The 16,504-nt window shown below is 39.1% G+C and overlaps 1 protein-coding gene across 3 annotated transcripts in view; it reads left to right on the top strand.

Moving 5' to 3' along the window:
• Positions 1-16,504, top strand: part of LOC141799057 (metabotropic glutamate receptor 4-like) — a 220,922-nt gene that overhangs the window by 78,008 nt on the left and 126,410 nt on the right. The gene's annotated exons all lie outside the window — the stretch shown is intronic.

Below are 16,504 nucleotides of genomic sequence, written 5' to 3' on the forward strand. Positions count from 1 at the left end.
TCCAGAAGATACAGGATTTGCATGTTTTCCAGCTAAAGGAAATGTCATATCGAAAACCTGCCCTGAAGGTATATGTATATATATATAGATGTTTCTGGGTTATGAAGTTGGAGCAGGAAAAAATAAACTGTATAAAATAAAAACTGAGCACAAAAAGTAAGACAATTTCTGTTTGGTTAGATTATTTCTTTGTTTTAGCAATTCTTCTGGGTAATAAATCTTATACTGTTGGAACGCCTGTTTATTTCCTTTTATATGATGCCACATTTGTTAGGAACATGCATTTATGAGAAGAGCGTAAACCACACATTTGTATTTATAAATAAAACTGAATTATTACCCTGCCTTTCAGTAGCCATTAGGTCCAGGTCACAGGGGCAAAGCAGAAATAGGGATTTTGATCCAAGTTGTTTCACTGAAAGTAGCAGCTGTACATTAATTATTCAGAACTGTATAATTTAAACACTGCAGAATGGCATGCAAACAAGAATTAATGGCAAAACACTTTGAAAAGCTCTTAGGTTTGATTCCTGCGTCATTTGGAGGATTGTAAGCGGGTCCTCATTAGTCTAAACAAATCAGTGAAATAATCTAAACCAGTACTAACATATTGGTGTAGTATTCCATGTCTTAGGGACTCCAGTATTTTCTCCACTCTAAGATTCAGCAAAACTGGAGGTTTTCTTATATGGATGCATCCAGAACAACCTGTTAGCCAAAGCCTGTGTGAAGCCTAAGGTACATCCTATCCTTGTTATTTCATCCACTGGGGTAGAGAGCTGTGGCTGCTTTGGGCTTAAGGCTATCAAAGTTGAAGGCTTTGTGTGATCTCTGATACTGACAAGGATAAAATAACTGAGTCGACATTTGGCTTGCTTTATGTTTTCATTTTCCACAACCTCAAGTAGCATACAAAAACTTTTACACTGTAAAACCTGAGCATTCAAAGATGACTAATGACCTTTCACATTTGAAACGATACGGTACCGACTGCCGGGTATTCAACGGTATCAATTTTTGGTACATTTTTGTGTTTATGTGGTTAAAATACCAATTTGTTTAACAATGAAATAGAAAAAAAAATCCATTTATAACCTTGCAATGCTGTGTTTATGTCCAGTATGGAAAATCACCTTCTCTTCCACTCCTTCACAGTCATAAGGATGCATTTAGGTACCTAACCATGGAACCTTTTGAATTGACGTGAATAGGTACCCAGTACTTTTGACAGAATTTGGTCGGTACCTATAAAAGTACTTCATTCTGTACTCATCCCTAGTCATGAAAAGCAGGTAATCACTGTGTCAGAATCCCCCGTGGTCTATCTCTATATTTTGACTGCAAAGTTAGGGTTCTGTTGTGTAAAATAGATTCAATTAATCTGAAAATGATTTATCTGAATGTGAGCACAGCTTAATAAAGAAGTGGTTTGCACAATGTTTCTTGGGTGACATCAACAGACTCATTTTATACCAATGAAAAGCTGTGTTTCTTTCTGTTTTCAAAACTATATGTGCATTGAGGCAAGAAAATATTGTTGGTATAGTTTTTGTCCTCCAGAGGAGACATTATGTTGAGCATTATAGTGGGAAAAAGTGTAGTTATCTCTTAATTGCATTTTGTCTAAAGTACCGACACTGAGTTGTGAAGATTAACCAAATGTGATGTCTGTATCATCAAACGTTAAATCTGTTCTCTGTGAGACGACAGCAGCAGACTGGACACCACAAAGATGCACTCCAGTCAACCAAACACCTGTTCTCATTTATTCCAAGGACTGAGACACTCACACTTGTCAGACGGAGCTCGGGGACACCAGATCTAATTAGCTTTCGCTCCTTTCCCCAAGAACCCCAACCTCCCTCTCCAGTCGCCAAACTGCAGCCATACCTCATTTCTCCTACACTCCACAGCAGAACAGTAATTATCAACTCCCACTTTTTTGTGGCCTTCTGTAATAGCTCTTGACCAATTATGAAGTGGCTGGATAATTAGGTGCCTTGGTGGAGACGGTGGAGAATTGTTTGTTGCTCACGGCTATATTTGAGGAATTATTTGTCGGGAAAAGGATGAGAGGCGTTGAACAGCACAAAGACAAGGGGCATAATGACTGTGTTTGGGGGAAATGAAGAGGATTCTTTATAATAGGGGACAAAGGGTGCCATAGTACCAGGAACTTTCTACGAGTGCTGAAAACCTCTGCTCTTTACAATGTTTCTTCTGGTCACATGGCCCCAAGTTGTTAGAAGGAAGGAAAAAAATAATAGTAATAGTCTTCTCCTGCCTCCTGGTCAATGATGGCAGGGAAAATATACAGTAAATGTGGGCAGAGACTCTGAGCTTTGTTTCTGTTTGTGTTTATCAGGCGTCCACAGATCCCTACTAGCGTAGGCGTCTGGGGTAATGGATTAGAGTACTGGTGCCAGAGATATCATGCTTGAGAAAAAAAATGCATATTTTAGAGTTCCTTTGTCTCCCTGTGAGGCCTGCGTGTGTTTCACTGGTGAGTTAGACTGTTACTGATATGCCCCCTGGTATGGTGGTCTAGAGTGAGCGTAATGCGGTGCAACAACGCTGGTGGACCCAGAGGGTGGGGAAGGATGCTGGAGTAACAGGCTGGCCACGGAGGATTTAGCTTTAAACTTAGTTTGTAGCTGCAGGAACTGGAATTATTCCTATGGAAAATACAGGTGCAAGAGTGTTCAATAAAATACTACAGGCAGGTGATGTTGGCCTCATAAACTTTCTAGTTAAGCTAAATCTGGTGAACACAGCACTGCAGGATATTCATTTGCCAATAGAGAAAGTAATCACATTGATAATCCCCTTTTAAAAATATCTCATGACTGAGCAAATGTCCCAGAGAAAGTTAGTTTTAGCGTAAATGAAGATGATGAGACCTCATTACTGAGAGAGATCATCTCTTTGGCTCGCATTACTCTTGCAGTGAGTAGTGGGATTTCCCAACAAAGCAGGAAGACCACAGATTGGACTCAAACCTGAGCCATCCACTGAAGGGTGAGCCTCATGGGGTACAAGGGGCCTCTATACATCTGTGTCAGTGTCAGTGTCTGCCTCAAACTTCTCCTCTGCCTGTATGTTGATGTTTTGGTTGTGCCAGGACGTTTCAAGGTGAAGAGTAGACGTGGTTACTTCAGCCAATCACAGCGAGTCCAGTGCTCAAGTGACTTTGCATGTTGACAATAGTGAGTGGATACCCTATCCTTAGCAGCTACGATAATGGATATAGCACTGAGGAAGCGAAACACAACCAAAGTGGAGTAAAATGCCAAACAGATAAAGCTTTTTCCTAGACGAGGGTGAAGTTTGGCTCGACTTTCACTTGCTTTCGGGAACTTGGCAGAGCAGCATGGGACGAAGAGCGACACGAGTTGGCTTTCTGCTGAGCAGGTGTGTGTCAAATACCTGTGATTAGCTTGTGCTAACATGCTAAGTCAGGTGCACAGCTCTTAAGCCTCTCCCACAAAGAAACGCAATGCTACAGGTGGTTGCTGGACTAGCAAGTGTTTTCATGCAGTCAGTCCAAGGCAGTGGGTGTGCGCTGCTGCTGGCACTGAGCCAAAGAGGAGGAGCCAGTTTGACTGTTGTGTTTACAAAAAATCATGCAGACCTTTAAAGAAGATTCTTACATCATTTTTTTTTAAAGGTACAGTGTGTATAAATAGGGATATTAATATATCTGGCAGCTTGATTCTTCACTGGGAAGCCCTCTTGCTCAACCCTTTTGTTAGAGAAGCAGCAGTGATCTTGAAAGACAAGAAACTCCTGTGACGCTAGTATGGCCCTCCATTCCTTAAAATTGTACTTTCAATAAAGTTTGTGGATACAAATTCTTTTGATCACAACAGCTACTCTCTTGTTCTTCACCTTTGTTTTCCCATCTGTGCATTCAAAAACATGGTAGGGAAGGATGTAGCAGTACCAACCTTAACCAAACTTATCACAAAAATGAAAGAAATTTGGTCAATTATTTCTTTGTTGCATCAATACTTCTGGATAATAAATCTAATACTGTTGTACGGCTGTTCATTTCCCTTCAAGAGGCGCCACAACTGTAATGAATATGCATTTGTGGGGTGAGCAGCAGAGCTTAACATGGGGATTGCACCCATGAAAGGAAAAGTTTGCCAAATCTTCTCCACCAAATGCCAAACAGCCTATTTTGCTGCTCCTTTTGACTCTTGTTTTGAGATTTTGGTACCTCCAGGTGCCTACAGTCACCCGATCGGCACTTAATTTTATTTAATTCACACTTAATTTATGAATTTATACAACATAAATTCCTACCAAGTCTGTTCAGCTATATGCACACTGCACAGACTGTTTTTCACAGCAGAGCACATCATGTGCACAAACCAGCTGTAAAGTTTTTTCAAGCAAAGTAAGGAAACGTGTAAATCCACTACTATAAATCCCCCACAGCTTCCTCATTTGTGTTCTGTCACATGCTTTCATTGATAACTGCCTTCATCTTTCAGCCATTAATCCTGAAAAGGGTCCTCGTGGAGGCAGCAGATGCAAAGATGAAACAGTGATGAAACAATAATGAGATGCTCGCTGACATCATATTCTCATTGATGCTTCCTGAAATCCTTGGATGCATAAATTGTAGCCGGGTCTCCTGTGTGGAAAGCTGCGAAGCTTCATCCAACATGATGCTGTCAGAGCATGTTCTGTGGCTTTGTAGGAGGAAGTCTCAGCTCATCAATATTTTCTCCATGTGAGTATAAGTTTGAAAACCAAGAAAGTGCTCTTGAGAATACTTCGGTATGCTGAGGAGAATTATCCTCATTGAGTAAAAATGCTTTATGTGAGGCTGTTTGAGAAAGATCCACTATCTATTGGTATTCCAGATCAGATGACAAATCAGCAGGGACGACCGGATAGTTACACCTGCCATATTTTCATGAGTCATCTTTGGAACTTCAGGCTGTCATGAACCCATGCAGTATAAAGCCCATGGGGCCAGGCTTGATGAGCTGTAGTTTCAAAGCTCCACGTGTGAGGCCGGACCTTTTATTCTATCACTCTACAGCCAACAGAATTCATATTTACGTCCCGAGAGTCTTAGAGGAGGGAATGTTCATGGATATCTTCCTATTTTTTTTTACATTTGCATTCATATTTCAAATGTTTTGTTAATAATCCTTTCCCCTTATCCAAAGGTCATTTGAGACAACCAGTAATACTGAACATGCAACACTGACACTTTACGTCAATGTAGAATTTATCAAGTAAGGCTGTCGTGATTACTGGTACTGACAATGGGGATGGACATTTTAAGCATTTATTTTATACAAACTATTTGATGATTAATCAAATAGTTACTGCCCTTTCTGCTAGGTCAATCTCTGTGCATTGATGTTGCATACTTGTTATGCTAGTGTGGCCTTGCAAAGTTTGACCCTTTTTGTCTCTTATGTCAAAGAAGTTCTTGCCAGGACCTTTTAGTAACCCAAGGCTATTCTATTCTTCTCCGGTTCCAAGTCTAACAGAACCACACCAGTTTTTCTGTGCCCTGGCATTAACAGTTTTTTTCTTCTTCAGCTTTTATCCACAACTAAACAGCTTTCAGAGGGGCTACAGTCCCTGTGTGCCAGTAGTACTGCCAGGCCCTAGTAGACAATGAAAAAATATGCCTTTTCATTGGTTCTTGTTCTTTCTTGCTTATTCTCTGTTTAACCTCCTCAACTTGTTATAAGACTATTCTGACAAGAAAGAGCTGAACTGCTGAAAAGCCAAAGAGTCCTCCTTTGGATGATGGTGGTTTTCCCTCACATTTTCAAAAAATGTCACAAGTAAAACATTGTTATTGAGATTTCTTGCAGCCATGATAATCATGACAGCCCTACTGCCTTGTGATAATTTCTCATTTAGGATGTATCCAGCAGATGCAGCAGAGAAATTTAAGCATGAGTGCTGGAACATTTCTGGCAATTCCAATAGTCTTGCTTGTTCTAGCCATGGTTTACGCTACACCAACTCCTGCTGCTCTAAAAAACAAAACCAATAAAAGCTGTGAGGAAAATAAAACAGAAATAAATATTGGGCCGTCGAACCAAAACAATGTAGAGACAATGAAGCCTTTTAGAGCTGAATAAAAGCAAAGAGCTGTGTGAAAACTCAATTCAAAAATAATAATTGTCAAATTGGCAATGAAAGAGCTTACGAACAGCTTGAGTCAAAATAGCAAGCCTTTCTTTTTTGGTGAAATCTGTGAATTAGCTTTGGACCTTGAATCCAAAGTTAGCAGGTGGCACTCAAATCTTTGGAGTGTAATCATGCTTATGAGTTGTTTTTGCCTCTATGGTAATTTGAGCACAGTACGTGACTGCCAGCGGCTTATTTCACGTTGATTGAAAAATACGGATTCAGCCAATGCAAATTAAGTCACATAAAAATGATTTAACAGTGGCAATTTTTTCTATCTCTATGGAAATATGTTTTTATTTTCTGTATCACATGAAGAGAGAAAAGTAAACCACCAATATGTTTTCGTTGACAGATGGATTTTCAAAGTAAGACTCAGAGGTATTAAGACCTTACTGGATTAATAAATAAATGCAGGCTCTTATACAGCCCTTCAAAATAAGGATACAGCTATCCCAAGACCTCTCAGATCATGTATGAGAGCTCTGAGTTTGCAAATGGAAGGCCTCCGTTAATGCTGAACTAATTAACAGGACAAGACTGCTCTCTCGCTGACTGGGATCATTATTGAATGAAGTGAGGTAGGAAATCACTAGCGGCTTTAACTCTGACTCCAAACAGCTGCTGTACCACTGGATGCTCAAAGGATGAACGCTGAAGTCTTTCACGCATCAGCTGACTTAAACGGTCACCAATCACCCAGTTCAAATAAATCAATGAGGTGGTCTTTAAAGTCTGACAGCATGTACTCCAACTCTGCTGATGCTTCTCTCCCGCCTGCTGTTCTGCTTTTGCTCCTCACTTCTACGTTGCTTCATGCCACTGTAGCTAATTAAGCTGCTGCCAGTGTCTGTCCTGGCACCCGCTAAGAAGCCAGGAGTCCAAACTGGGATTACTTTAAGCCAATGGACTTTCATTATATCAAGGCCCCACTCAGTCACAAATTCCTGCTCCAGGCCTTGGAAACCGCTCATTATCCTGCTTCTGCCACCGCCAGCCACGCATGCACTGAGTCTTAAACACTGAAGATCCTAGAAGGGAACACTTTCTCTTGAACTCATTAGATGCAAAGGTCTCCACTTCCATACAAATTCTAAAAACCAAAATGTCTCTTTACCAGAGAGAGCCCTGAGAAATACAGTCCCCAAGCACTCATTAAATGTACGCATACTTCAGATGATATTTAGGCTCTGAAATGTAACCATCATGGTTTTACGTCTTCTTTCTCAAGTTTAAGAACCACAACTGACGGTGCTGCAGGAAGTGATTAGCATTATTTTACCCTTCCCTAAGGAGAAAATTAATTCACACGAAACAGACAGACCATCAACACTTTCTTAGTATCAAATGACTTTGATTAACTTTTGTTGCCAAGAACTATATAAGTAGAACAACACCACTGTCCTATTTAGGGATGGCATTTCAAGTTAAAGTTCCTTACTATTCTGGCATCTACTTCGCAATTAGTAAACTGTTGGTAGCAGGCACTGGTAGCTTCTGTCCCAACTTTTATCCCAGTGCTTCTGTGATGCTGCATTGTGCCGTGTTTGTTTACATTTTACCGCCATTATCAGTCTATTTCCTCTGTTCCTGACTCCCTTGGCACCAAACCTATACTTCCAGCACATGTTGCTAATGCTTCTTTTTTTTTGCTATTTGTTTAAGCCACCCCTTTTCTTCTTCTGTTGTCTAATGTGGTTAGCAAACAGCTTTGGGGCGCTCTACAGCCAGTAACTGGCGGTAATAAAGTATCGCAAATAGATCACAGTAAAATGATATTTTTTTTAATGAGATGACATATGCAATAAACATTAAGTGGATATTTCAAACTTCAGCAATAATGACCCATCTTTGTTCCTATTTGTGTGTTTTTCTACCTAGTAAATATAGCTTATAATAAAAAAAGAAAAGAAAAGGGGGGCAGGGGGGTAGCTTTGCTCTATCATACAGTAAAAAAAAAAAATGGCCTGCAGACATGAGACTGGTGTCAACACTTTCTTCTAAATCTCATCAAAAAGGGAGTATCTATGTTTTAGAAATGTGCAACCATTCAGCGACACAGCCCAACATGTTTCTTTTTTAACATTGTTGTGCAACTTTAGAGCAGCATAAACCAATAGGGATGAGCTTTTACCAAAACTCCCCATCTCACTGTCTTCTTTTACTGTTTTACAAGTAAGGGTATCAGGTGGTTCCAGGATGCTGACACTAACTATTGAGCGTCCCAGAGGTACTGTAGGCCTAACTTGACAAAACACTGTAGAAGAGAGGTGCCCACTCGACAACACAAGCGATGTACTAGCTCTCATTGTCCATCTACCCCCTTATTGGGGTCGTGGGGGACATTAGAGGCCACATTATGAGACATTTTCTGTGGCAATTTCCCTCTTGACCATGACAACTACTAAGCCTGTTAGCTTTCACACATAGAAGGTGAACGTAGACTACTTGTCCCCGCACTTATTTGCATTACTTCAATTTAGAAATCAGTAACAGGTTTATTGTCGTGACCAAAGCACAAACAACAGAATGAAGTCCTAAACTTTAACATTACTTTATAACTGGTCAGATTGGTCCAACACAAGCTGCAGAGATTTCTCATGTGGGATAAGTTGGGCTCCTGTCTGAGATCAATTGGTATTCTCTGCTGCACCTCAGCTCCAAACTTGCAGACTTCCAGAACTTTTCCTCACATGAAAACACCACTGCAGTCTTGATCAGTTGAGAATGTCCAGTGTGCTTGCAGTGCTCAGACCTCAAGTGTTTTGGATTTGCAAGAATTCAATAAGAATTACAACATGCTGGTTCTTTACTTTGACGCAGTGTAAAAACTGCCAGGATGAAAACTGTGTTTTGGCTGTATTATTATGGACTTTCAAGGGTTCTACTTGATCGAGAAGGAGACAAAACACATCTTTGTATTGTATGTTTTTTTTTTTTTTTTACTGCCCTTCCACCAACATAGCTACTGGAGTTCATTTGGGATGGTGTATCTTGGAGAGCAGAGCCCCTCTGTTAAATTCAACTCTTTCTGAGTGAAATGGAGCATTGCATTTGTTCAGGCAGAACGCTGCAATCATGCACTCCATCAGGCGGTCAGTATTAGCTTTTATAGTCACCAACCCCTTTTGAAAAAGTCAATGAGGTGGTCTCCATAACCTGTCAACACAAACTCTCTCTTGGACATTCATTCAAGCCATATAACCTTGTGCCTGGCGGTGATTTTGAAGAAGGGTGTTGAGTGGAATCAACAGCCGGCCTGAATTCAGTGAAAGCTAATGCAACAGGTATTTGATCTCTATCTCCCAAAACAAATCCAGGAAAGCTTTGGTCTAGTCACCACTCCTTTATCCTTGAATGAATCAACAGCTTTTCACATTGATCTTTTGTTGCTAAAAATGGTCATCACCTTTTTACAACTGACTATAGTTATTACACTCCTGCTGGATTATATTCTTTTTCGGCACAGCCCACGGAGGTCAGCTCTTCAATCACAGGGACTAGAGGGCTGACTGCAATCACCACATTTATCAACCAAAATAAACCTCGATTTCTTTACTGTGGCAAAGATAAAGAGAGAAAACATCAGAGGAAAATCAAAAGAGGTTCTAAAAAAACAGATGATGGGCTGATCTTGATAGCTAATTTCATGGACAGCTGATTCCAAAAGGGATGTTTTTTTCAATAGAGCATAAGACTTTATTGAGGGAAAGTGTTGATAGCAGTCTCTCTTCTCTAACATCTTACAAACTGCCACCACTGTTAGACAGCAAAAACAAATCAAAGTTTGCCCAACAGGTAACTTATTCTGCCTCAGAAAAAAAGAAACTACTTTTCTCTGACTCAGCATTTAAGTGTACTAGACTGCAAGTGTTGACTGATGAAACCCAACAGATAAAGATTAGCTACTAGCATCAGTGAATGGTAAATTGTTGGCTGAGGGGCTGATGTCAGTCACCAAATGTTTGCTAACACTGGTGTTCAACTGCAATGTCAGACCAGTGCATCCATAAAAAAATGGCGACAGAGAAATTGCCCTACAGAGGAGAGCACATAAACTAAACAAGCAGGTCACATCATGGGGTTTGAATTATTTTGAAGACTGCTGAATTGAAAATATATCAGCCAATTGACACAGGAGGATAAAAAGCCTTCACCAGTTCTGAGGTAACTTCACCTTTAGTTCAGAGCCTCATAAAGTGGATGAATGGAGATCTATAAACTACCAGATTGTTGTGCCAGATTGTTAATTTTTGGGGCAGTAGCCCCCCAAAAAGTAGTTTGTTATTACAGAATGGTGGCCTGGTGGGGTGGGGTTTCCTTTGATATAACAATCTATTCACAGTACATACACCACACATTATCTATAATTCGACACAATACATTGATTTGTGAATCACTGTAATGGTTAAAAATGTAAAACTTCCTTCATGTGAAAGCTGGCATTTGACTCCGAGATCCCAACCAATGGGTAGCTCCAAAACTGTGTTAAAGTTAACTACATGCAATCAAGAAAAGCAGACCTTGAAATGCAACAGCTGACCATTTAGAAATGAGTTTTCACACAGAAATGTGTTGAAATCATCCTTAACAACCTGCTCACTGTATGTTATTCTTTGCTATTTCCCACATTGAGGGGGCACATTAATGTTCTATTCATCCCTCCAGGCCTTTAAATAATGAAATCATTGTGAATTCAGTCAGTCTTGCCATTTCACAGCTGCAGAACTGAAGGCCTTTGACTTTATAGTCAACTTACAAATGACATGCCCTCATGGCTTGAAGGTAAGCATCAGGGCATAGACAGAAATGAGCTCCTAATTATCGCTGTTATCCTCAACACAAATAAACCAGCATTGAGAGGTTCTTACAGCAGATAGATTATGTGTGTCATTGTGAATGGGAAGCTTAGTCTTACACTCACACAAGACAAATGACATCATCCAGGCAGAGTATTTGACTATTAATAGGATGTTATGTCCTTGGCATGGTCTGTAGCCGTGTTCTAATTATGGGCTTAATAAACTGGGAGTCTGTTAAGGAGCAGAAACTAAAAATTACAGTATCCTCATAAATAATTGATTCAGTTTTAAACCCACAATGTTTCTCAGTTCATGAGTGGGTATACACTTTAGGACATTCTGCAAACACTAATGTGTGGTCTTGGTTTTAAGGCTGTGTGTGGCACATTCAGAGGGAGGTTTTTCTGTATCATTTGTGTTTTAATAGAGAGAATAGTCCATAGACTCAGTGGAGAGACTGCAGGAGGTGAATGGAGATTGTGCTGCAGGGAAGCTGAGCGAGGATTGAAGGAGTTTATACAATCTTGAGGTGGGAAAGCTCTGTTGATGAATCAGATGGCCTTATCAACAGATGAAGTGTAATGTATTCAAATCTCTCTTGCTTACAAAATGGAATATATGTTTTTAAATCTGGGTTAGAAGATTCTTTGATGTGCTTGTTCTCCATTCCAATGCAAATTTTGATTCAAAGGTATGTGGTTGATCCACTGCTGCATGATTTCTTTTTTTTTTGAAAGATGGTGGTCCCAGATTTCATGAAGAAAAACAGAATGATTCTGTGCAGGATGGAAATTGTTTGCACTGCACACAGGCCACGACTGTGTCAGCTTTCGAGCCAGATACCCCAAAGGACAGTCCACACACGGGCCAACAAATCGCTTCCATGTAATGGGAAGCTTAAAAGCTAACATCTGACAGTTGCTCATAAGAGGGATGTTGCTTCCACTTAGCTTGACTGGTGTCAAACTGCAGGCAGTAAAGTTTCTATTAAGCTTTAACATCAAATATGACAAAGCCATTATGATCACATGTGATGGCTAAACCAACTCTGGCAGAGGTCAACAGCTGCTTAAAGGGATACTTCGCTGATTTAATATTCCGCTTATGTTAAGTAGGAGAAGCTGCAAGAGACATTTGAATAGCACTGTGGGTCTGCAGCCGCACTGGCAGCTCAGTGAGACTGTACTGATCGGAGAAAAACGTGAACACCAGGATGCTAATGTGCTCGCTATGACACAGCTAACATGCTGATATCTGGGCTTTCCATGGTTTTGTAATATATTTTGATGAACTAGCATAAACACTAGAAAGACTGAAATTATCTGAAGAGATCTGAGTCAGCCGTTATTTCATTTCTGATTTTCTGATAAAAAAATCTGCAATGTAAAACACATTTGTTGAATAAAAGACAGCAGCACTGAAACTACTTATTTAATTAGACCCACCATCCCTTATTTTCTTGTACTGTGCACCCTAACGTGTTTGCAGAATGATACAGAACATGAAGTAATATTCAAACGTTATTTTCAAGTGTCATAGTGGGTTTTTGAAACTGTAAAATGAATATATAGATGCCTCGTTGGAGATAATCTGCATCTCTTCCAACAAAAATGTCAACAGCTGTTTGGAAAAGAAGGTAGAATTCTACCTTAGCCATCACTACAAACTTTCCATTTCATTATCTTCAAGTTTGTTGCGAGCAAAGTGAGAATAAATGGACAGAAGATACACAATAACAGCTGTGCAGTGACACCAGAGACTTCACCCAGCTTGAGAAATTAATTACACTCCTTATTGAATATGAGCTGTTTGGGCTTCATTTATCATGTTTTGATGCTGCTTGTCACCCTCCTCATCTTCATTTTCAGCCCTCTGCATATACCTGCCCTCGGCGCTGGGCATTTGTCTGCATGGCAGCACAGAGACACAGGAGCTAATGTTCGCTTCAGCAGGGCTCATTAAGCTGAGTCTCAGGGTGAATATTGTCAGCAGCAAGTATCAGCAGAACGAGATTCTTTACAGGAAAAAATGCAAAAAAATGTCCAGTCCTTTTTTTTTGCATGTCTTAGCTGCTTGTTTAGCTTGTTAAAAATGCTCTTTGCTCATCTCCTCATGCATTAAAAGGAAAATTAGCTTCAAGTTATGCAGCAGTATCTTAAATTCTGTGTGCAGAATATATATAATGATACTTAGTGACGTAAATATTGCCATTCATGCAGCTCTTCTCAAATACCAAAGTCTAGCATCACCTTTCTGTTATTCCAGGATTAAATGATTTTACTGTTTTTAAAAGGCAAGATTGCCCTGGGGAGTAATGCGAAGACAATATGCAAAAACAAGACAAAACAAACAAATGAGGGTCATAAATATTTACAATAATTAAAAAATGTACTTGCATAAAAATATATTCAGAACAATGACACTGTTAGCATGCTAACACACTCACAAGGGCAACATGCTTTGGACTGATATGTTAAATTTGAACTTACTTAAATTTTTGAATCCTCACTAAACACTGAGTCTAAAGCTAATGTTCAGGTATTTGGTAATAAACTAAAGCACTCTCTCCTACTTGTAATTATGAAGTGATAATATGGCTGGATGAAAAGTCAGGGGTCATCAAATTATTACAAATCATCCTGAGGGGGACATGAGCGTCTGAAGCAATCTCCATTACAATCCATCAAACAGTTGAGCAGATGTCTCAGTCTAAACTAAAAGAGTGGAGAGAGTCATGAAGCAAGCCTGGCTGAAAAATGTTCATTAACTTGGTGAAGCCTGCGATGGTATCGTAATAATCATAATAAACAAACAGGAAATTGGTTATTTGCACCTTCTTAATTCATGGTTGAATTAATTAAAAATACTTGGGCTGTGTTTTTGTCTGAGTTACAGGTAAGAAGCAGTTTAAAAGCTGTTAGGTTACTTGAGGCATTGTAAGGTTGATAATGTTCACTTGTTTAAAGCGTATAGCAAATCAGCCAATCACATGGCGAGATAAAGTTACAATGAAGACAACCTGCTAAAGTTAAGTGACTTCCAGAGAACACAGTTCTACTTCTTTAATATTGTATTAAAAACTGGATATGACTGAGAAAAGTTAATAACTATAGAAAATAGTTTAGCATAAGCTTCTTGGTTCTGCATTTTTTATTGTCTTTCCTTTGACTGACTTTATGAACTGTCGACTTTGAATAGAAAAATACATATTCTTAAAACAAACAACAACTCTAGGTGCACCTGCACTAAAATATTCAGAATCTTTCTCAGAAAACATTACGTCTTGGAGGCACTGCATTTTATCTTTCAGGGATGCTCTTCTATGCCGTCAACAGAGAGGATTGAATATTTATTGAGTGTAAACAATAAATGCTTTGTACTGATTTTGTTAAAGCGCCAAGTGTTTACTTGAAATCCTTAAATAACTTCTAGACTGCCAAAGATTTTGTGGGGTTTAGGAGTTATGTAAGACATTATACTGCATAAAGTCCATCATTTAAGTTGTCCCCCCTCCATTTTTTGTGGTGCCAGAAAAGCATTTTTTCTCCTTTGTGTCTTTTATTCAGATAGTTTGTCACAGTGTTCAGTACTGACTGTTCACAACCTTCAGTTCAGCTGTGAAAAACTGCTTCTCAAAAACAGGAAAACAAAATGTCAAACAGAATCATTTATCTCTGCAGGTGTAGGATGTTTTCTCACCAGTGTCAATGTTGTAACTTTTCCGGAGCATTCGTCTAAAACAAAAGATAAATCATGCGACTCTTATAAGATCAGACTCTTCCAAAAATACTTTCATACTGTTTTCTACATCCTCCTCAGCAGAAGTTTCACACAGCAGAAAACTTGAATGCCTTCGAGACATAACATGCTCTCAAGATGGTGGTCTTATTATTTCACTCTGGGGCATGGTACAAAGCTTGTTTCACTAAATTAGACACAATTTCATCACAGTTTACACACCGGGGGCAAAGACAAGCTTAAAAATTCAGAATGAGAAGTCAACAGGCATATAGTATTTCTTACTCTAATGAAAAATGAAGAATATTATATGAGAGAAGAGCTTTGTCAGACTTTGGCATGTGCAGTGAAGCCATTCTTAGTCCTGATTTTAGCCTTTGAAACAAATTTGAATTAATGTTAACTGATTTTCAGAAGGGAAAACTTTTTATGACTCATGTAAAGCTTCATGGTATTCAGACCTTATTCATTCATGTTGTGTTCTTAGCAGAACATGTGTGTACAGGAAGCATGCAATTTCATATCACCTTGTATCAAACTGTGTTGTTTTGTAATGTAATGAACCAAAGTTTAATATAACATATCATATATTATTATTATAGTACAAGTAAAGTATTGGATCATATCATATCATCTCGTATTGTATCTTATCATCTTATGTTGTATTGTCTTGTGTCCTTAAGACGTTCCGAATAATACAATATCGTATCACTACAATAAATTGAATGGTTACAAATTTTTGCATTGTTACAATATCTTTCATCTTAGATAGTATCATATTATAATTTTTGCAATCCAAGTAAAAGCTCTGACTTTTAGTCTTATCTTAGGCAGAAAGAAGCACCATAACTTTGATTGTGTTTCCAAAATCATTGTGAAAGTTATGCTAGTGACACTGGATTTCAACCACTTCATGAATGAAAAACTGCATTTCATCACTAATATCTGCTCCATCTCAAGGTCTCAAAGCAAAGTATGGTAATATTTAAATGTGAAACGTGCTATTTTTGCATCTTAGTGTGACTCCGCTGAGGTGTCAGGATCTTGACTCTGATTATATAGGTGCTTTTGACTTGTTTGCACTGGTATAGCAGGTGCAAAAGGTACACATTCCATTTGTGAATCAGGCCCTGAGTTGCAGACATCCCTCAACTGCTGGGTGTAGAGGAAGAATTATTTATAGTCACAGTTTCTGGGCAACTGTTTCTCAAAGTTGAATTGATGACGATTATCATTATAGTTAAGTGTGTACTTATGCAAAGTGCAAGACAACAGTTACAACCTTTACATTTTCAGCCTTGAATTCTTGTGTGAGGCTAGCATTTTTTCTGGCGTACTTACATTGACAGCCTTGAACCTGTCTGTAGTCCAGTCTGAACCAGACTGTAGTCATACAACAACGATAAAAATGATGATACGATAGTTTACTGCTGTTGAAATGAAAGGATTTAAGGGAAGAAGCTTTTCTTGCAATAACAACCATCTTCCTTCAGGCACCAGCAACCTGCCAAAGCCTACATTCATAAAGAAAATGACTATCAGCTGATAAATGATGAGAATCCATCAGCAAAGTTCGAGGAAGGTTCAGTAATCAAAACAACAATAATGACTTGTACCTACACAGATAATCAGCTCATTTCCATGAATAAATGAACCTCTTGGTGTTATTGATGAGTGTAGAGCTATGTTTAACAAATGTAAGCGGCGTTGAGTTATGATTTGAAATAAATGCGCAGTCATGCATTCCAAAGCAGGGATTTATATTCTCTACCCTTCAGCAAGAATATCAGCAG

This window comes from Halichoeres trimaculatus, unplaced genomic scaffold, assembly GCF_033239565.1.
Source record: "Halichoeres trimaculatus isolate MK-OKI-2021-1 unplaced genomic scaffold, fHalTri1.1 fHalTri1_scaffold_11, whole genome shotgun sequence".
Taxonomy (NCBI): domain Eukaryota; kingdom Metazoa; phylum Chordata; class Actinopteri; order Labriformes; family Labridae; genus Halichoeres; species Halichoeres trimaculatus.